Below are 23246 nucleotides of genomic sequence, written 5' to 3' on the forward strand. Positions count from 1 at the left end.
GGACAGTAAAAACAGAATATTATTTTTGAATGCTGTGATAACTGAACCTGGTTGAGCTACAGCATGCATATAATCCAATCACAAGCAATGTGACCATAGAAAAGGACAAAAGATGCAAATCCCCTCATGTTTATGAACTTGTTTATGAATTGTACCTGTAAATAACATGAATTAACGATTAGAACTCCTTTAGGAAGTCAGTGATTGGACTTCTACTTGGAAAACTCATAGCAATTAATATCACTATGTGCTCTGACATGATCAGATTGAAACTCTATTTTCTATGTTTCTATCTTCACATATCCAGGTCTGCCTTACTGGGAGACTTAGCAAGGTTTTATTAGAGTTCTTCAGCAGAATTCAGAACACCTACAAGAGCAGACTTTAGGAAGGCATGAAGCCCTGGTCTCACTAGGGAACACAGTCTGTACAGCTGACTTTTGATTTTTCAACTGTTAGAGTAAAGAGCAATATTGCTAGGGTCATTCTGAATGCTACCTGGGCCACCCACATCTATTGACGTAGCAGGAATAAAGCCAGATTGTCCAAAAAATGGGCAAGGTACAAAGTCCTCACGAGAACAGGAGGGAAGGACATGTTGCTGATATCTGATGGGAGAACACACCATCAGGCATTTTCCTTGGCAGATGGACTCCCTCACTGGGACTGAACTCACCAGGTCATATTCTGTGGTGTGTGCTGCACTGAGGCAGTCAGTGTATAAGTAAGTTCTCAAACTCTACCTCAATCAATGGTTATGCCTCCAGTTTAGTGGGGATCATGTGTCAATGTCTGTAGAAACTGTTCAAGAAGCATCAAGTGGCAGAGGGGACAGGGATGCTGCTAAACATCCTACAACTCCCAAGACAGTCCCATGATTGAAGGAATTATTGGGTCCCATTTGTCATTTGTGCTGGGGTCGAGACAACCTGACCCAAATTAAAGAAGGTTTCCTTTACTTGTCTGATTTTACATCCCTCACCATCTCCTTTGTAACAGAAGCTCAGTTACTAAAAACAACTGGTAGGTATCAAACCCACTGCTAGACTCTGTTTGTTTTTTATTTTCTTCCTCTCTATGAAATTGATTTACACAAATGAGAGTAGAACAAATCAATAGCTCCTGCATAATCCCAGACAAGTGTATTATAGAATTGGGCAATAGGTAATCAGAACTTTAAATGATTAGGAAAATGTGATCACTCTGTGATTTTGCTTATTCTGTGAACTTCCTTCTATACCTCCCTTCTACAAAAAAAAAAAAAAAAAAAAAAAAGATCTTCCAAGATTTCTTCTTTCTAAATATTGTTTCCTCCTCTGTTTCCACCATCATTTTCCTTATTTGATTTCTGTGAGGGATGAATTGTGCATCTCCTCTTGAGCACACCTCAGTGAGCCTAGAGGAGGGAGGCTACAACATAATCTGCTTTCATTGCCTTGATAAGGAGGGACAAACTGCAAACATAACTCTTCCCCTTTCTCCTTTCCATATGATTTTTGGTCTTCAATTTCTACATACATTACAACCTTATTGTATATGTCTTCTATTGTTAGCCAGCTCAGATCCTTTTGTGCAAGCAGGCAGGATATAAATTACAAATAAATAAATGCCACAGAGAAGAACCATTTACTACATGCATCATGTGCTATTTATAGCAGGTGTCACATAGCCTCCATGAATGAACTGCCACCAGTCAGTGTTGTTAAAATGATTTCTTACAACTAAGGAGCATTATCATGTTTTCCAAGCAGGTGAGGCAATGAGTTATAATAACTTCTGCTCAACTTCTTATTAAGAGCTGAACTGCCTCCGTGCTGGAACTGGTTTCCTGGGTAGGAAAGAGACCTTGGATGAGTGACAAGAAAAGAAGACAAACACTTGCTGGGTTAAGAGGAAACGTGCATCCCTTTCAAAGTCAAAAGATTTTGTCATCTATGGGTATGCTGGGAAATAATGTCAGACATATAATTCTACAGAAGTAGTGCCAAACCCCAAAGGGGTTCAAAGTGAGACACAGAAACTGTGGAGGAGATGAACATGAGAGAAAGAGAATGGGGAACAGAGTCTCCCCAAAATGCAATTCATATTATGGGGTCAAAGGAAAAAAATATATATGCATGTTTCCATTGTGTGTGTGTATGTATGTGTGTATATAATATATATATATATATGTGTGTGTGTATACATATATATTCACATACACATATATGCATATATATGCACATATATACATATATGCATATATATGTGTGTGTATATATATAATACATGTATAGATAGAGAGAAATAGTGGATTTTTCTAAGTAGTTAAGTAGTTACTATTTGATTTATATAACTTTGTGGAAAAACCCTGAGGGAGAAAAATAACCATAAAAATTGTTTCCCTATTTACTTTACAATTGCTCAAAAAGTACCTCAAAATCAGTAGATACCATCACATGATCTGGTTATTTTCCCCCATAGCTGTATTTATAATTTTTCAAAATGAAGTAACTTGTCTGTTTCTCTGAGCCTTGGAACTCAGTGTACTTCTAAATGTTCTTAATTCTATCACATAGATCCAGTCAGGTCACCCCAGGCCCAGGAAATGAATTTGCAGAGCTCTAACCAGAGCTGTCTGCTCAGCCAGTATGCCTTGCCATGCAGATCTTTCTCCTTTGAGCACTCCCACAGGTAGATGTGCTGGGCCCCAAGTCTCTGTTCTGTAACCTTTGCTGCTCCTTTATGTCTTGACTTGCTTAGTTTACACTTTAACAGAACTAAAAATTTGCAAGCTTCCTGAGCATCTGGGAAAACGTGCCATGCTCACTTGCCTTGACTGAGAGTGAATTCTATGTGATTCTAGAAAAATGTTTAAGAGCACATCACAGAATAGCCATCAATTCCATTGCACTTAGGATTTTATAAAGTGTTTTCCAAAGAATCCTCATTTTAAATTTTAACAGCCCCTTAGAGAGATAGACATTATCTGGACTGAGATTCACAAACCTTAAAATCACATAGGTCAGTGAGTGGCAGAGTTAAAATCAAATGCCAGTTCTTTTGTGCATGGTGTTGTTTTGACTACAAGATTTGTTTTCTTCTGTATAAATTCTAATGGATGACATGTTTGGTCAAGCCACTGGGTAATGATTTTGGCTTCTTGCCTAACTTCTATCTTTCACATGACCTTTCTAGGTTTTACTATCTTTGACTATTTCCACCTCCTGTGTAACTTGGGCTCTGTAACACCACATCCCCTGACTAGACCTATTGCTGTGAGCCTCCATGGGACTGGAAGTTTGTATTTGACCCTGGAAACTACATGTCTAGTCATTTTGGTCAGATATTATAAGTATACCTTATAATAAAAGATCCAAGCAGAAAAGGATTTTTTATCTCAGGGAACAAAAAGAGTCTGAAATAAATTACTTTGATATTAGACTGGAAGGTATATATGGCTCTAAAATTATTGGCTCTGGTGTAGAAAAGATTGTTGCAAATCAGGAAACAATTGGACATGAAGGAACTACTCCCAGGGAGTGTTTTGAGTCTTAACAGGGCAGCAAGTTAACAAGCACAGGAGAATAAGCTTCTTACTGACTGACTTAAACACTGTGAAGCTGTAGTCACAACTTTCTACACATAGCATCATAACCTAAGCAAGCACAGGATTTCAAGAAGCACTGAATATACCTGAGGGCTCCATTGTCTGTGGCTCTGCTGGAGGCAGGCAGAGAGCCTATGGAAGGGACTCCAAGTATATTGATATGGAGAGAACTGGTGTCGGCCCTCTATCTGTGGGTTTGACATCCACAGAGTCAATCATGGATTGAAACTCTTAAAAATAAAACTGCATCTGTATTTCACATGTCCCAAAACAATATAGTATAACAAGTATTTAAATGGCATTTACACTGTATCATGTATTCTGAGTGATCCAGAGATGATTTACATTTTATAGGAGGATGTGCATAGGTTCTATGAAAATATCCCACCATCACATACAAGGGGCTGGTGCATCCTCAGATTTTCTATCCTTAGGGAAGTCCTAGAACAAATTCCCCACAAATACTGAGGGACATGAAGATACCTGGGATCTAGATTACTGGAACTATAACCTTCTACCCAACAACCAACATCTCTTCTGTAAGGAGGGAGCTGACTATTGAAGTTTGAGCCTAAAAGAGGTGATAACCCATGGACAGGCTATTTGTAGAAAAGTGGGATGTCAAGGGTAGTTTGAATTAAGAAAGGGCCTCCAAAGAAACCACAGTCAGAGATGTGGTTTCTAAGGACGCTGGACCACATGTGTTTCTTGAGTCAACCCAGAATGCTTGCTTGGGCCTATAAGGTGAAAACAGATGAGAAAAGTTCAAAGCTGCTGAGAGTCTGGGTAACAAGAGCAAGGTCAATGACTGACCTTGGATTGACTAGGTGCACTGTCCTGTGATGGACAGAAAAGAGGAATGAGTCCTGGCTTCAGGGATTGATCTTCAGAGCAGAGTCTCATTTCCCCCTTTACCTCTGAATAGAGCAAGACTCTTTTATTCCTTTTAGATGACCTGGACCAGAAGGCAATCAAATAGACTTGATGACAAATGAGACTGAAGCTTCAGGAATCCTAGGTCCCCTTCCTTAGCCTTCATAGCCATGGTGATCGTTGTGGTTATAAAGCAGATTTCTATCCCATGTAATGAATTTAATGGAAGTAGTTCATCTTTTAGTTCCAGGTTATGGAGGGAATCAATCCCTTGTTAAAGAGAAGCATTTTCCAAATACTGCAAGATTTCCTGAATCCTATCTTAAAACGTAGAAGCATGAATGGAAAAGGAGCCTGAATTTCACCCAGATAGGGAAAGAGACTCCTGTGCCCCCACATGAGTGCAGATCCAATCACAGCAGGGTCATAAATTTGACCCTGGCTTCATGTCATATATGCAGATGTTCACGGTTCAGCTATAGCTGGTTGGTCTTAAGCACAAGGAGACTCAGATTGCTCTGTGGGAATGCAGCAGATTTTTGTGCTTGAGAAGGGGAAGAATGGTAAAGCTTTTACCGGGAGCCTGATGGATAGCAAGGAACACAAGACACAGCTGAGTGCAAATGCCTATGTGGACCCCAGTTAGAAATTCATCTTGTCATTTGGGTTTTGGACAAATGATACAGTGGATTTATTTTCCTGGCAAATACAAAATCATACTAAATAACAAAATAAGTAGGTCAAAGTAAGGTTAAAACAGGCTTTGGAAAAAAAGGGCAAGACGTGTGCGATGCAGATGACAAAGCTCTGTAAACACCTGTCAGAAATTCCTATACATAATCATTTATCAGGCTTAAGGATTATCATGGTAAATGTCCTCATACGACAGGTGAAGAAACTGAGTTCAGGATAGGCAATGCGTATTGCATAGAGCTATATGCAAGATTAGATTAAGATGCTTATTCATGTGCCCTGTTCAGACTACTTACTGCAGGAGTGAACATCTCAGGCCTTTTCCCACTTCAGTGAACTCTAATTCCCCTTGTCTGTACATGTGCTGAAGTGACAAAGACAAATGGGGTTTGACACCTAAGGATGTGAGAGGACTGGGTCAACAACTTTCTCACAATGGACAGTGAAGCTGCCCAGCAGCGCATGGTGCAACAGAAAGGAGTCAGAAGAGCTGTGTTGAGCTGTGTGACTTTGGGCAAATCATTTGGCGTCTCTGGAATTCATTTCACCCCCCATAAATGGAGCAAGCAGACCAAACTACTTCCTTCCACCTCAAACACTCTGTGTTTTTACAAAGTGGAGGCCACAGACCCACCAACCACAGAATCTGCTTTTATTCCCCAATGATGATCTCTGTGCCCAGAGACATCATTGTCTTATCTTGAAGCCTTGGAGCCCCCCACATGATGCCCTTGCAAGTCCAGCTTAAACTAAGAAGGAAGTTTGCAGCCTCCTAGAAGAGATTTTTCCTATGCTAAGTTGCTGAGGTAGGCCTCAAACTTGTGATCCTCATGCCTCTGCCTCCTGAGTTGTAAGCCTTAATTTCTCAGATCAGACTGCTCAGAATCTAAATGAGTGCCTAATAGTACCTGATAATATGGACTGGTCATACAAAGGAGGCAGGAAAAAACAATGTGTTTCAATGGATAAAAGAGTGTTTATATGTGGTCCAAGTTGTTGAAATATAACCTTTGCCAACTAATTCTACTCTCATAATCACATTTCCTATAAAAACTAGATAGAGGTCAGCATAAATATCCCAGAGTTCATCTGTTTCCTGTGAAGCAATTTATTGAATTTATCTCATGGATTAATCAATTAAGGTTCAGAAAAATAAATGACCAAAGTAAGGTCTTTATCACATGTAAATATCCATGAATATTTTTCATGGTATTATATTACCAACCAAGAGGTTGTCATGCAAGAAAGGATTATAAATGAATAGTTTTTAAAAGTTGGGGGGGGATGAAAAAGCTGGCCACACAAATATTTTCTAAGTGGCTACTCTAGAAATCTCCAATTGCTATATCATTGAGCATGTCTCATACCATGACACGTTTTAAAGCCAGCTCCTCACAATGTCTTTGATATCAAGATTTTCCTTCATCCCCTTCCTTCTTACAGAATCTATAAAACTTATCTAGGATTATCTGCTGCCTACTAATTGATTACCCAATCATATCAAAAAACATTAATTTCAGAATACTTTTTAAAAGTCATTTGCTCACTGAATTGTAAGGTTTTATGTCTCCATACTATGGAAAATAGTAGAAATAAAAAGTGTAAAAACCACATATATTCTCTGATTCTAAAGTATACACATCCACTTTTCCCATTAACATTTTTGAAAACAGATGGATGACATCTTAAAATTAAAAGGAGGATTTTATAAAGTCATATATAAAATAATGTTCTTACATAAATGGAATATAACTTCTCATTCCTCAGAAGTTGTGCATGATGTAGAATCACACTGCTCTTATAATCATATATGCACATAGGGTAATAATGTTTGATTCATTCTATTATCCTTCCTATACCCGTAACCTCTCCCCTCCCTTCACTCCCCTCTGTCTAATTCAAGGTACCCCCCATTATGGATTAGCATCTGCATATCAGAGAAACCTTTGGCCTTTGATTCTTTAGGATTGGCTTATTTTGTTTAGAGTGATGTTCTCCAGCTCCATCCATTTCTCAGAGTAAGCCATAATTTCATTCTTTTCTATGGCTGAGTTATATGCCTTTGTGTAAATATATCACATTTTCTTTATCCATTAATCTATTGAAGGGTAATAAGGTTGGTTCCATAGTTTAGCTTTTGTGAATTGAGCTGCTATAAACATTGATGTAGCTGCATCACTGTAGTATGCTGATTTTTAATCCTTTGGGTATATATTAAGAAGTGGTATAGCTGGGTCAAATGTTGGTTCCATTCCAAGTTTTCTGAGGAATCTCCATACTGCTTTCCATAATGGTTGCACCAATCTGCAGTGTCACCAGCAATGTCTGAGTGTACCTTGTTCCCACATTCTCACAAACATTTACTGTTTCTTATATTCTTGATAATTGCCATTCTGACTGAAGGAAGATGAAATTTTAATTTTGGTATACATTTTTCTAATTGCTAGAGATGTTAAAACATTTTTTCATATAGTTGTTGATTGATTGTATTCTTCTTCCATGAAGTGTTGGTTGTACACGATGTAGAATCACGCTGGTCATGTAATTATATAAGCACATAGGGTAAAAATGTCTGATTCATTCTATTATCCTTATTTCACCCATGCCCCCTCCCTTCCCTTTACTCTCGTCTTTCTAATCCAAACAGAACAGGACTGCTGGGTTCTGTTCCTTAGCCATTTATTGATTGTGTTATTTGGGTTGGTTTTCTTTTTTGGTGTTGAGTTTTTTATATATTCTGGAGATTAATGCTCTATCTGAGGTGCATGTGGTAAAGATTTTCTCCCATTATGTAGGCTCTCTCTTCATGTTACTGATTGTTTCCTTTATTGAGGAAAAGGTTTAGTTTGAATCCATCCCATTTACTGATTCTTGATTTTACTTCTTTTGCATCAGACTCTTGTTAATGGAGTCAGTTCCTCAGCCAACATGGGACTACTTTTTCTTCTGTTAGATCCAGGGTCTGTGTTCTAGTGCCTCAGTTCTTTGGTGCACTTGAGTTGAGTTTGAAGCAGGGTGAGAAATAAAGGTTTAATTTTATTTTTCTACATATGGATGGCCCATTTGTTGAAGAGGCTATCTTTTTTAAAAAAATATTTTTAGTTGTAGTTGGACACAATGCCTTTGTTTTATTTATTTTTATGTGATGCTGAGGATCGAACCCAGGCCCTCGCATGTGCTAAGTGAGCGCTCTACTGTTGAGCCACTGCCTCAGCCCCTGAAGAGGCTATCTTTTCTCCAATGAATGTCATGTGTATGAAGTAAGATTCCTTCCTACACAGGATCTAGCCAATGCAAATGTAGGTCAATTGGCAGACGAATTCAAGAGGTTTTGAGTTATACCAAGAGTAAGAGTATGTGAAGCAACTCTAGACACTCTTCTTGTGGAGAAAGAAGGCATGCATAGGCTTGATTGGCTTTTACTGATGTTGTACCATTCTCCAACCAGATATGGCTGTTTGATTGCTGTCTGTGGCATTGTGGGCCTTGGGAGGGCTCCAGTGCTGGTTGCTCTAGCATTAATTGAAGGTGGAGTGAAATATGAAGATGTAGCACCATCTCTAAGACAAAAGCAGTGTGGGGCTTTGAACAAAGCATCATCTGAAAATGTAGCTGTGCTTCAAAGACTCCAGTGGGTGTAGAAAAAAACTGCCTGTGTTGTAAGTGGTGGTATCTGATGCTACTGCTTTGGAAGTGGAACTTGAGATGGGACATAATTGGGTGTTGGTGTGCTGGATGGATCTGATGGAACTTCCATAGGAGTCCTGGAAAGTGGTTTCACAAGGCCACAGGATGACAGAATTACAGCATCTATCTTTTGGTGATGATCAACCTCCTTATATACTAAGCAAAAACTATTTGCTGTTTGGCAATTAATATGTGTTATGCTTTGGGTGTGAGTTGTCCCCCAGAGCTCATGGGAGACAATGCAGGAATGCTCACAGTGAAGTGATTAGATTATGAGTGCTGTGACCTAACAGTTCACCTAAAACACCCTGATGGCTTTGAGAGGGTTATTGGAGAGGACTAAGGTACTGGGTGGTAACTGCTGCAGGTGATGTGAGTCAGCAGGAAGGTGGTCCGTGGGAGCACGCCCTTATGGGTTATATTTTGTCCCCAAGAGCTTGCTCTGTCTCTCTGCATTCCTGCTGCCACGGGACAGAATAGCTTTCCTCTGTCATGGGCTTTGGCCATGAAATTCTGCCTTTGCTCAGCCCCAGAACAATGGTGCCAGCCGATCATGGACAGAAACCTCATCAGGGTCTTTTCCTCACCTGCAATGGGAGATTTCAGAGACAACTGTCTGAACCCTGCCATCCCTTCCCTCTGCAGGTGGGAGTTCCTGGAGACAATCACCCCAGTTACCACCATCAAATGTCAGAACCTATTGTCCCTGCAGCTCCCCCACCCCCTCAGGGATTCAAACAAGAATACCATGACCCATTCTATGAACATGGGGTCCCTGGAATGCCAGGTCCCCCAGCACATGGGTTCCAGTCACCAATGGGAATCAAGCAGGAGCCCGGAATTACTGCGTTGATTCAGAAGTGCCTAACTGCCAGTCATCCTACAGGAGAGGGGGATATTTCTCCAGCAGCCATGAAAGTTTTTCATATGAAAAAGATCCCCAGTTATATTTTGATGACACTTGCGTTGTGCCTGAGAGACTGGAAGGCAAAGTCAAGCAAGAGCCCACCATGTATCGGGAGGGCCCTCCTTATCAGAGGTGAGGCTCCCTTCAGCTGTGGCAGTTCCTGGTCACTCTTCTTGATGACCCAGCCAAAGCTCACTTCATTGCCCGGACAGGCCGAGGCATGGAGTTTAAGCTGATAGAACCAGAGGAGGTTGCTCAGCGTTGGGGCATCCAGAAGAACCGGCCTGTCATGAACTATGACAAGCTGAGCCGTTCTCTACGCTACTACTATGAAAAGGGCATCATGCAGAAGGTCGCTGGGGAATGATATGTCTACAGATTTGTCTGTGACCCGGATGCCCTTTTCTCCATGGCCTTCCCGGACAATCAGCGTCCATTCCTGAAGGCAGAGTCTGAATGCCCCCTCAACGAGGAGGACACCCTGCCACTGACCCACTTTGAAGACAACCCTGCTTACCTCCTGGACCTGGATCCCTGCAGCAGCCTCCCCTATGCTGAAGGCTTCGCTTACCAAGTTTCTGAGTGGCTGAGCAGCCAAACCCTAGAGCTAGCAGTTCCCGTTCAGGCAGATGAGGGCAGTGGTTTTGTTTGTGTTCTTGGCTGTTCTAAAGCTTGCCATTTGAATATTTTCCGGAGAGCCCAAGCCATCTCTGGATTTTTACCCTGAAAGGCATATACCTTGGCTGGGGAGTGGGTACAGGCAGGGGCAGAAAAACCACCAAAAGGTTGGTGCCTCAACTCTGATTCTGATGAGGTTTCTGGGAAGAGAATGTGGGAATAGAGCCTCCTCACTTCCATGGACAATATATGCAAAGCAATACATTGTTCAGGTTAGTGCCCTCAACATGGGACCGAGTGTGTGACAATCTGCGTTGATCATGGACTACTAAATGTCTTTACATAGAAGGGCTCTGGTTTGCACAATTTATTAAAGAAATCACAAGCTCGTAGAAAAGTAGGTAGACTGAGTTGGGGAGGCTCAGACCAATTAAAGGTTAAAAATATGTGTTGAAATTTGGAGAGTTCTTCTAGCTCAATCTGAAATACTTCCCCTTGGTTTAGAAAAAGGGGAGAATCAGTCCTGACAGCTGTTACCCACTCCATGGTTCTCAAATCATAAACCATTGCTATGCTTGGGAACCTTCCAGCCATGTGGTCACTAAATAGCGCAGGCCCCCTCTCTCTTCCCAGTTACATGTTGAATGTGGATGGCTTTCATTTTAGGGGAAGGGCGATTAACAGTTTTGACAGTATTTAGTTTTGCTTTGATTCGGGGGGGGGGGGTTGTTTTGTTTTGGTGGTTGTTTTGGAAAAACAGTTTATAAACTGATTTTTGTAGTTTTGGTATTTAAAGCAAAAAAAAAAAAAAAAACAAAACAAACCTTTTGGTAACTGTGCACTGTGTCCCATAGGCAGGGCCATGCCAACTTATGAAGAGCTGCAGCTTGAGAGGGGCTTTGCTGGGGCTGTTCCTTAGCCATGTAAAAGTCCGCTCTGTGGCCTGCTTTGTGCTTTCTGCACCAGACAACCTGATGGAACATTTGCACCTGAGTTGTACATTTTTGAAGTGTGCAGGGCAGCCTGGACACAAGCATAGATTCTATGTGTATAGCTCCCCGTGTTCACTAACATGCCCTCTCTGGGAAGCAGATGTACATATTACATGTCATGTCCATTTGAAACTTGGTCACCTGGTGGGAACCCTAGGGATTCTTTCCTGGGCATGACTAATGACCATTTCCATTTCATCCATTTGTGGGTTTTTTTTTCCTTTTTCTTTACATCTTGGGCTTTAAACCCTACATAACAGTTCAGTAGGGTCTGAGGCTTACAGGTGACACCCACAGGTAAAACAGTGCTAGCACTCTGGTTTCCTGCTACTCCTTTAAGTTTCTTCTAATCGCTGTATTATATTGGGAAAGTTTAAAACAACTAAGTTAAAGCTGAGTGAAAGTTGAGCTCAAAGTAGAGGAAAGTCACTCTAGAGGGTGATGGCACATGCTGCCTGCTCCAGTGATGGAATTCTGTGCTCCCTGTGTCACTCAGAACATTAAGAAGGACTGTGCTGTTCCTCGTGTGTGGAGAAGACAGTGCTGAGTCCCTGAGTGTGAGGCACATGCTTTGAGTTGCTTTTCAAAAAACGGAATGTTCCATGATCCCCCTTATAACCAACAGCACATTTGTGAAGAGGTTCACAGGGATAAAGGTGCATTTTATGGATATGGAAAAATGAGATTTTCCTCTATGGGAAATTGGCCCACAAAGGTGTGGAGCTTATATCTTGGGCTGTAATTAGCATTGTACTCTAATCAAAGGACTCTTCTAAACCATATTTATAGCTTTCTAATCTACACATAGTCTATACTAGATGCATATTTTACCCCCCAGCTGGCTAGAGATTTATTTGTTGTAAATGCTGTATAGATTTGTTTTTCCTTTCTTTGTTTAATATACTTGAAATTTTAATTTTATTATGTTCCTATTACATAATGCATATTCATTACATAGTAAAAGGAGAAGGCACAAAAGTATAATGGGGTCAATTTTAAAATTGCCTATTATCTCAGGGAAAACAAACTGTGGCATAGTTCATTCATCAGCCTTTTCCTATGTATTTCTGAACATTGCTCATTACTATATAGTCCTATATCCAGCTTTTTCAACATAACATTATATTATTTTTCTCAATTAATAAAAACTCTTTGTAAATATAATCTTAATGAAAGAATAACCTTGCATCCTATGGATATAGTTATTTAAACATTCTCCTAATAGCTTAAACCTACTTTGTTTCCTAGAGAGGCTATTTTGAGAACGCAGGAGACAACGCAGAGAGACTCAGTGGGGTGAGGGGTGGCACTGAGGCCTCTAGAGGAAGAAGGCTCACAGGTCCTGGCCTAGCCGCTCCAGCTCGTGGAGGAGGAAGTCTACATCAGCACAGGTCAGAGTGGGGCTAGCCACCACCATTCAGAAGAAGTTGCCATGGGTCCCACAGGGCTGGTAGCCGATCACCATGGAGCCTTCCTTTACCATGCGCTCCTTGAGCACAGAGGCTACCTATGGGAGCGGTAGAGTCCAGCTGCAGCATGGGGTCAGGTGAGAAGATGCGCCAGCTACCTGGACTACCCGGCTCTCAGAGCTGGTTTCCCCTCCCACCCAGCCATCTTCTGGAATTACCTTCACTGATTAGACCCTCACCTTGGCCCCACATTACTTTTTCCACCACATCCAACTTGGTTGGCCTTCTCTACCTTCTGCTTTATTCCTCATTTCTCCTACCTACAAGATAGCTGTAGGACAGTCTCTTATGCTAAATCCTGACTTTTCTGATTTTCAACACTGCTTCAGTCTACCTTCAAACTTTAGTCATCCTGAATGTCTTCTTCTCCCCTTTCCTGGTTCCTTTTTTATTTCCCAAGGATTACCCAAGGGTACTTTACCACTGAGCTACATCCTAGTCCTTTTGTACTTTTTATTTTTTAATTTGAGACAGAGTCTTGCTAAGTTGCTGAGGCTGGCCTCAAACTTGTGATCCTCCTGCTTCAGCCTCCAGAGACACCAATTATAAGTGTGTGCCACCACTCCTGGATCCTGTAATATCTGATCTGTGCCATGTGATCTAGCGTGTAATTTACAAAACCACCTTGAAATATTGGCTTCAAACAGTAACTTTTGCTTTCCACAACTTCATGAGGGCAAGAAGATTCTTGTCCTTTCAGATCATCTGTAGCACCTAGTACTAACCCATTTTTAGGGACCAGACAGAACATACTTCCTTACCTCTAGAAGGCATATCAAATGGGCCTTTCTGTGTTTCTCTGTCCCCAGGATCATTGAAAAGACTCTTCCTGTTATTTCTACCTTATATCTCTGACCTGGGCCTGAGTTCCCAGCACAGACCCTAGCACAGGGGTCTGTGTGCTGCACACTAACTTTTTTTGGGTTCTCCTGTGATGCTCCTTTCTGTCATCTTATTTCCCCAAAACATATCTTATTCCTATCCCCTTCTCCCCCAGCCCCCCCCCCAAAAAAAAACGGACAAGCTTGTGTTATCTTCCAGTTACCGAGCCCCTCAGGAGCAAGAGACCAATAGGGGGACCGCCCATATCAGGAATGGCCAGCAGGGGACAGAAGTGCACCAGCTGCATCAGTTCCCTTAGCAGGGCTACCCAGAGCCAGAGAAAGCCTATCTGAGATAGCCTTTGGCTGTAATGTGGACTGGCCTGGTTCCCCTACAAGCTGGAAGGCACGAACCAGAAGCACACGTTGACAAACTCAGGCTGAGGGGAATAAGGAAGGGGAAGGTATGAGCTGCGAAAGGAGGACCATTTTCCCGTTCACCGTCACTCTTCCTCCATGTGAGCTTGCTGCGTGGGATAGGCTGGGATAGATGGATGCAAAAGAACATGGGATCATACCTCCATGACCAACTCAAACCCTTCCCTCTTCTTTATTTCCTCCACCAGGTACCTGGAAACAGAGGGTGACAAATTGCAGGTGGAGAGGGGAAGACAGCCATATAAACTGAAGAGAACCTCAGAGACAGGGGGAGGAAAGTAATCCTGAGGGCAGAAATGGAGGAAGGGTAGATCCTGGGAGGGGATCTGGGACCCTCCTTGCCTACCGGGCAAGAGCAAAGGCCTGGTCGATACGCTGCTCCAGCCCTTGCCTACCCTGTGCTTTCCACATGAGCCACAGCTTCAGACAGTCTACACGGCGGCCACACTGCACCACCTTGTCACCCGTGTCCAGAGCCACATCGTAGAACTTGTCCTGCGGGAAGAGGTAGCTGGCCTGGAATCCATGGCAGCGCTTGAGGAGGTTCGAGGTATCCTGGAGAAGAAGAGCAGAGCACTGCAGTCCTGCAGCGAGGAGCTTGTGGGGGTTCCAGGCCTCGGAGTCAGCCATCCGCTTGTAACCACAGTCCGTGACGCTGGCACACATCGGCAATTGCATCCACGGGGTCAAAGGCTCCCAACACAGTGGTGCCAGATGTGGCACTGACCAGGAACAGCACAGCACTCTCAGCTTCAGCCAGACTGATCCGCCTCTCCAAATCCTCAGGGATCATTTTCCCTCTCGGTCCCGGCGGGGACAGCAGCGGCCCGCAGGGTTGGCACGGAGTGCTGGGGCCTGGAGGAGGCGCCGCGCGTCTGGGGAGGCAGCGGGAAGTCGTGCCTGGCAGGTAGGCGCACGCCCCAAGGTGCGCAGCATCGTCCAGGAGGACGGCAGCGCTTCAGCAGCTCGCAGGCGGTGGGACGCCGCGCGGGAAGGGGAAGGGGAGGGGAGGAGGGGCGCTTTTTTGGCGAAAGGAGGGGGTCTGGGGGAGGGCCGCGCGCGCACCGCCCCCCGCCGGCGCCTGCCGCCAAGTCCCCGGCCCTGGAGACGAAGCTGTTTTTCCTTTCTTTACTTATCCTGGTTTGGAATTTTTTTAAAAAAAATAAATTTATGCTGTTTTAGCAAGTATGAAAATAATCTTCTGTCACCTGAGCTGCCCCTCCCCTGCTGTAACCACGTGGCCTGTGCTGTCGCAAGATATAGGATGAAGGCATCACCATTGCATTCCCATTGGACTCATGCATCTCCTGGGGGGTTTTGTTTTGTTTTGTTTTTTTCAGGGTTTTGAGGGGGGGGGGGGGGTTGGTTGTTTGTTTGCTTCTTTTCCAGAGTGTGGAAAGTCTACAATGCAGAAAGGCTTTAACCTGCCAAATGATTTTAAATACTTCCCCCTGCGCAGAGCTGTATGCATCCTGCCAAGCTGCCTTATATTCTGTACTAGGTACAATAAAGAAGTTTGCTTTTTGTTTAAAATAAATAAATAAATATTCTTAACAAATGGAAAAAGGTAATTTTTTTGAAAAAAAGATTTTTCTTGATATATTTCTCTTAAAGAATTGGGAATGTAGAAATTCAATGTAAGTGTAACAGAAGCATAAGAAGGTTTAAGTTCACATTTTTTTTCTTTTAAATTATTTTAAGTAACATTAAGGTAAATGTTTACATTCATTATAAAAATGTTGTTTAATTTTATGCAAATGATTTAACCCTGATTGCTGCAATGAAAATTGAACATTAAAAAATATTGTATACATGGAACAATAATATCTTGTTTGCCACCTGTGTACAAATTCCAACTGTCCTCAAATCAGTCAGGCAAAATGACCTTTGAGAAACATCAGTCACAGTGTCTGTTGGAGTCACTACTCAGTCTTTTGACAAGAGAGCCAGGAACTCATCCAGTCTTCAAGATGTGTGCCAAATGCCTGCAATGATCTTCTCCTTGAATGCTTGTGAAATATGCATGTGGAAGAGGTTTGCAGAAATTCTGGAATAACAAAAATCGATCAGAGGAAACACATGATTTGGGGCAATATACATAGAACCTTGTTGGAAAGAATCTCTCCACCTTCCTTAGCAGGCAATTGGCCCTGTTCCTAGTCCCAGTTTCTGCAAGCAGTTCAGGAGCCAACCTGTGGCAGACTGGCTGGAAGTGGCCCTGGCCCAATGGAGCAGGCCATGTTTTCTTGCACTGGCCCTTTCCTAGAAGAGCTTCATCTTCTTTTTCTCTTTGGCAAGCCTCCTGGGGAAATCACACATGGGCCAGATGTTCTGTCTGCTCCGTCACCACAGTCTGGGCTGATGGACAAATTCAGACACAAGAGGTGCAAGGCCTTCTTGGGTGGAGCCCTCCCCACCTCCTGGCCACAAGGGCTGAGGCCAGGGCCAGAGCACAGTAGGAATCCTGTCCCACTGAGGATGTGACTTCAGCTGGCAAGGCCAGACTGAAGCCTATGTGGAGCCCATTTGACCTGAATAATGGAGCTTGCTATATTCAGGGTTGGTGCCCTCTCCTGCAGCAGACCTCACAGGGGCTCCTGTCCCTGAGGCAGTTGGAAGTGTTGGAAGGGAAGGAAGTATTTTTGCTGTAATACTCTGAGTTAGAAGGTGTGGAAATTGGAGTCATAAGAACCAAATTATTGCTATTAGAGGAGAACAAGTCTTTGACTTCCTTATTTTTAGGTTTTGGTTTCCTGGTTTGAATTCCCTATTTTTTCATAGGAAGAGGTCGAGGCACTGCATGGAGTTTCTGATAGAGTCCACAGGCATTTCACGCAGGTTAGCCCTCAGCATTTCTGCACCATAAGGTTGTGGTAATGATGTGCCAATTGGCATAGTGTATTCCTAGCCTCCAGGCACAACTGTCCCAGCTCCAGGGATTTCCCCCCACACACACACTGGAAGCCCATCCCAGGGACCTGTGGGGCCACACTCACTCACGCGCCCAACCGCCCAACCGCCGCCCCTACCCAGCTTGACAGCGCCCCCTGGCGGTAGGCCGGCCTGGGTGGGCCGCGGCACCCGGCTCCCATCAGCCCGCACCACAGGGACCAACTGTCAGTTGGTCACAGTCGCCACGCGCCATCCCCACCATCAGTGGGTCCGAACGGCGCCTCCAATAAGCAACTCTCCTGCCGCCCTCAGGATGGCCTGGAGCCCGCGCCGCGTCCCGGGAAGCTGGAGGCGACCGAAGTTCTGGGGGCGGCGGCCAACTTCGTGCTGCAGCCGGCCGCGGAAAGGGCGGATCAGCGCGTCCGCTTTTGCACAGCTGCCTGCCACGGGCTGAGCGCACCGTCAGGCCCTCGGACGCCACGCCAGGGGCAGCCCGGGCACCACTAGAGCGCGACCTGAGTGGCGCCGCTCTCCCGCCAGGTACTGCCTCAAGCTCTCTCAGCGGGAGCGGGCGCTGCGGAGGATCAGGGCCGACAGTAGGCTCCCTGCCGGCGGGATCTGCACCTGCATCTGGGGCCTTGGGTCTGTAGGCAATGCAGTGAGTCGCGTGCAGGCCATCCAGCCAAAGAGAGCACAAGACACAGCACCTATTTCAAGAATATGAAAGCTCTCATAGAGAGACGATTTATACAATAGAAGCAGATGGAGATACAAGGAAGACGAATGATCATGAAACATTGAAAGAGAACAGCGGGGAGTTGACAGGACTCCACAAGGCAGGAGGAGTGGTAAGATGCTGCCATCGAATTGGACAGTGCATTTATTATGTTTTAACCCATTGGTAAATTCACCATCCCAGGTTGATTACCAGGGCTTTAGCTGGAGAAGCCAAGGCTCTCCTTCTCATGCACTACTGATCCATGCCTTTACCTTTCTTTGTCCACCATAGATCATGTCCCAACAGCAACTCTATCTCTGACTGTTTTTCAGCCACCTCCAACCACTCCAGCCCTGTGTCCATACACTGCTGCCTGAGAAAATCTTCAGCCAGACCCATGTACTGACACTTACTCTATGTTCTTTTAGAACATCCTGTGGATTCCTCTGAAGAGCTTCCAAATTAGAGGCATACATTCCTGAAACTCCAAGTGGAAGAGGATTTGTTCTGATTGCACTGTCTTGTGGAAGGCCTCCGATTGCACAGAACCCAGTCAGAGCCTGGCAACAGAAGTCAGAGCAAGAAGATGCTGTCCACACAGCATGGACTCAGAGGTAGGAGCAATGTCAGAGCCACTCTGTAGCCACCCTGTGTTTATGTCTCTGTTTTGTATGGTTGGATCCCGGAGAGCATCTTTGTTTTCAGCAGTGAATTGGATGACCCACTAGACAGTCACACTGAAGGTAGGACACTATAGAAGCAGGTCTGTATAACAGCTGGAGGACACTGCTGCTTTTGAACCTGGGGATGGAGTCTGAGTGGAAGGATCTTTATATTGTTCATATCTTGATGACCTTGTGTCAAGAGATCTGATGCCATGACTTGGAGTGTGCTGTGTTTGTAACCACGTTTTCTAGCCTTATATGGAAAGTTGACCATTGTCAGGAGAAGAGCTCATTCTCTCCTTATCACCTAAACATCCTGTGACTTGATGTGACATAGTGAAGAAGAAATCTCATCATCAGACAGAAAGCCAGACAAAAACCAGGGTTTTTCTGTGCTCAGAGTGTGCTTCTGAGGTCACTCTCCCAATGACCTTAGGCCTCCCACTTGGCCTCACCTTTTATAGGATCCACCCCTTCTCAATCCTGCCCCCTGAGGATCCCAACACATGGACCTAGGAGGACAACCACATCCAAACCTCAGAAGGGACTGCTGTGGTGGGTCTCAAACATTCACACCACCCCCAAATCAGCGTGACAGTGCTGTTCTCCTTGTTTGAGTCAGTTTGAGATTGGGAATGGGACTTAGTTCTGAGGGATGAGATGAAAGGGAAAGTCTGCTGGGGAAATCTCTGATAAAGGTATAGTCACAGGAGCTGAACCAAAAGTGAAATATGGCAGATTGAGAAAATATTCACATCCAACCACAACTCCATTAACATGCTAGGAAAAGGAATTTTGTTTTTCTTTCTTCTTTCTCTCGTTAAAAAAATTCATTTTTTTTTTAGCTATACATGGCAGTAGAACCTATTTGATGTATTTGTACGATCACAGAATATATTGCATTTTAATCCCAGTCTTGTGGATGTACATGATGCCGAGATTCACTGTGGTACAAGGAAATATACAAGGAAAGTTATGTCAGATTCATTCCACTGTCTTTCCTATTCCTATCCCCTCTCCCTGCCTTTCATTCTCCTTTGTCTAATCCACTGAACTTTCATGGCCCACCCCCACCTACCCATTGTGTGTTAGCATCCACATGTTAGAATATTCAACCTCTGGTTTTTTGGGATTGGCTTATTTCAGTTAGTATGATAGTCTCCAGATCCATTCATTTACCAGTAAATGTTATAAAGTCATTCTTATTTGTGCTGAGTAATAATCCATTGTGTATATACAACATATTTTCTTTATACCTAGGTTGGTTCCATAGCTTAGCTATCGTGAATTGAGCTTCTGTGAACATTGATGTGGCTATGTCACAGTAGTAGACTGATTTTTATCCTGTGGATATATACTAAGGAGTGGGATAACTGGGTCAAATGGTGTTTCCATTCCTAGTTTTTAAAGGAATCTTCAGTTGGTCCAGTGTAGTTGCATCAATTTGCAGTCCCATTTATTGTCACTTGTATTCATACACACACACACACACACACACACACACACATCTGGGAATTATATATATATAAAACATGTCTGAGAATATTGATACATAAGTTTATCTGCTTCCAAATTTTAAAATGTATTTATCTTGTTTGTATCCACTCACTTCTAGAAATGTACCTGGGATGATGCGTGAGCTAAGATTTGTGTGAATCTGTTATGAGAAAGCAAGATGAGGTGGTACTCAGAGGCCTACACAGTTTGCCAAGAAAACTAGGAAAAATGAAAGCATCTGATAAGCTGAGGAACCTTTTAGGTTATAGTGTAACGAATATGGTCCCAAATTTGCAAACAGAAACTAAAAGAGTTAAGCTAAAAGTGCCTTACACACATTCATATTAATGTGAAATTGCAAAAAACCCAGCAGTTTTATGAGCGAAATCACATAATGCAAGGAGGAAAAGCATAGGAAGTCACATCACACTGCATTTTAAATGTCCCCTCTCTTCTCTTGAATGCAGTGAGGAATATATTTCACATTGGCCAAGAGAGATGTCTAGGGAGAGCTGAGATTCTTTTCAATGTAGTTTCTTGTTTATAAAAAGAAATGAAATGGAGTAATAATATAATCTTTACATAATAAAATTATCTTGAATAATGCATCTTCTCATCTTTTTTTCTCTTTCATTAGAGTTAATCACACAAAAAGCTTTCAGGCTGCTGCTGCTAATTTAAATCTAGAGATGGCAAGTTTTTTTATTGTTGTTGTTTTGTTTTTGTTAGCCTTCTATGTGTCTATATTAGCAGCTATACAGTAGAGGAATGCAAGACTCATTGCAAAACAAGTTATTTGTGATTCACATGTATGAACAATATTTAGTAACATGCTAGTTATCATTAGTATCTTTCAATAGCACTAAGAATGAGGCATATTGAAATCTTGCTCACAGCCTTCCAGCATGGAGACCCATTTATATTCTGGACCTTAACTTCAGTCGTAGGAGAACTCTCACCAACACACTTAGGGACCTCCAATCAGGAAGGTGCCTCCTTGCATTTTCTAGTTTTCCTTAAACAGAGTTGCCAAAAGAAGGGGCCTCCATGATATCCTTTCCTGCTGTTGAACACAAGTTGCAATGCAGAGGATATTCAGTGTGTTTGGTTGTCAACCTGAACATGTCCTAGTTATTGTGCCTTGTCTCAGTTTGACGTATCACTTTCTCTGCTGCTGCCTTCCCTTCAGGCTCTCTAGCCCATGTTGACAAAGACACAGGCAATGCCTACTCTTCATAATGCCACATCACATCAACAACACTTAGCAGAATGCCTTGCACAGAGCAGCAACACACTAAAGAGATTATACACATATGAATAAATGAAGAGGATTAAAAATTCCTAGTAAAAACGGGAGAGCTGGGAGGGGCCCTTAAGGTTGCCCCGATGTGTGGAGAGGGAAGGCTAGGGAATTACACACCTGTAAAATAAAGTTATCTCCTCCGCTGCAGTCTGATGACGTCAGTTCTCTGCCATGGTGGTATCTCTTGCAAATGGTGACAGTTCGTTTCCCTTTGCCGGGTGACCAATGCAACGGGTGGGTCCTTACTGTCTCTCCCAAGCCCCGTTTCAAACCTGTGGCCACTACCTATGAAGGCTCAGTAGGCATTTACCTCCGTAGGATCAGAAGGGCTGACCAGTTGTTTCAGCCGGATGGATTAGTGCTGAGTCACAGCTGTTTGTCTGCGGGAAGCAGGCGAACGGGAGCTTGAATTCAGCCGATCCGGGATCAGTGTGTGTTCTGAGAGGCCCAGACTGTACGCCCCAGATCCACGTCAGCTCAGCATTGCCTAGTGATCCTGAGCAAACAGATTTAGGTTATTTACGACTCCCTATGCCTGCACAGCTGAAGAGGTCAGGGACTTGATCTCTCTGCGCCCGCTGCCATCTACTTTTCTTATTCTTAATCTCTTGTTATTGTGATCTTTTCCTTTGGAGTTATGAATTAGTCTCATCCAAATGAAAAAGTTGATTTTGTGTATGATGTCTTCTTTTGCTATTGTGACCAAGGGAGTTATCATATAGTACTCAAACACAGCAAGTCTTAATTACCTTTTCCTTACCTGAGGATATACGTCTTTTATGTTATGTAATTTCAGACAATAAAGGCCAGATTTATCTTGCTAAGTACTGCATAACCAACATGTAGCAGAATACTTGACATATAGTAAATTATCAATAAAACAAAAACAGAAATAAGTTTTATAAACAGATCTGTATACACATGTGTACATACTCCCATCCATATATATGTCTGTAGTGTTGTACCTTTCCCAGTCTCTCTCTTTATATTACTTCTCCTCCTGAAATCTTTTTGGGGACCAGGGATTGAACTCAGGGACATGAGACTATGGAGCCAGATCTCCATCCCTATCGTGTATTTTATTTTGAGACAGGGTCTCACTGAGTTGCTTAGTGCCCCTTTTGCTGAGGCTGGCTTTGAACTCGCTATCCCCCTGCCTCAGCCTCCCAAACCTCTGGGATTACAGGCATAAGTCACCACAGCCCAGCTCCTCCTGAAATCTTGTTAACATAATCTTTCTTAGAATCATCATTCATCTGTATTGAATGAGGGATGATTGCATCACCTACAGGAAAATGCATGTTTCAATTCAAATAGCTTAATTTTGTAATGTTAATCCTCTGGTTTACCCTTCTGGCATAATGTGCACTAGGGTGACACTTTTAGGATGAGTATTCATTGAAACTTTAGGTCACTTATCTTTGGAATAATCTTCTACAGGCAGAAAGTTAGTGGGGAAAGGATACTGAAGCTAAAGACAGCAGAGACACAGGATGAATCTCATTATGAGTAACACTTTAGTATAACTAAGTTTTAAATGCCTACATTCCATCAATATATCCAGTCTTTCCCTAAACAACAGAAGGATCTTAGACAACATAACAGCAAATTCTAATTATTAATCTTCCCATATTATTGTCATTTAGTTTCTTTCAGATGTTTAACCTATAGAATTCCACACTCCATTAGTCCCTGTTGTCATTATCATTTTTTATGTTAAATGAATGTTTAGAAGAGTTTTAAAATACATTTATCAACTCTTTTGCTCATTATTCATTCTTGAATCTCTTTATTTTTCTTTCTGGCTTCAATGTCCTTTTTCTTGAAATACTACTCTTTTAGTTTGAGCTAATCTCTGTGTTATAAAGCATTTTGTGTTAAATGGCTGAGCATGATTTGTTTTTATATTTATTTTTGAATGATCATTTAAGTGGTTACAGACAGCTAGTTGGGAGTCACTTTCCTGAAACTTGAAAAAAATACTCTGTTGTAATATTCCACTTACTGTCATTGATTAGTTTTCTGTTGTCAGTCTGATTAACTTACTCATTCCTTTATTCCCCTACATCATATTAATGAGTGTT

At 42.8% G+C, this 23246-nt stretch overlaps 2 pseudogenes across 2 annotated transcripts; one reads left to right on the plus strand and one right to left on the minus strand.

Moving 5' to 3' along the window:
• Positions 1-9379: 9379 nt before the first annotated feature.
• Positions 9380-10476, plus strand: LOC308640416 (ETS translocation variant 5-like; annotated as a pseudogene). Its single transcript has one exon. The product of its transcript is annotated as an ETS translocation variant 5-like (transcript).
• Positions 10477-12692: 2216 nt separating this feature from the next.
• Positions 12693-15006, minus strand: LOC308640417 (cysteine sulfinic acid decarboxylase-like; annotated as a pseudogene). The gene is made up of 4 exons: positions 14434-15006; positions 14228-14279; positions 14000-14089; positions 12693-12866 (listed from the first exon to the last, which is right to left on the minus strand). The product of its transcript is annotated as a cysteine sulfinic acid decarboxylase-like (transcript).
• Between the last annotated feature and the right edge of the window lie 8240 nt (positions 15007-23246).

Source organism: Spermophilus citellus, assembly GCF_964194105.1.
Source record: "Spermophilus citellus genome assembly, contig: SCAFFOLD_398, whole genome shotgun sequence".
NCBI classification, from domain to species: domain Eukaryota; kingdom Metazoa; phylum Chordata; class Mammalia; order Rodentia; family Sciuridae; genus Spermophilus; species Spermophilus citellus.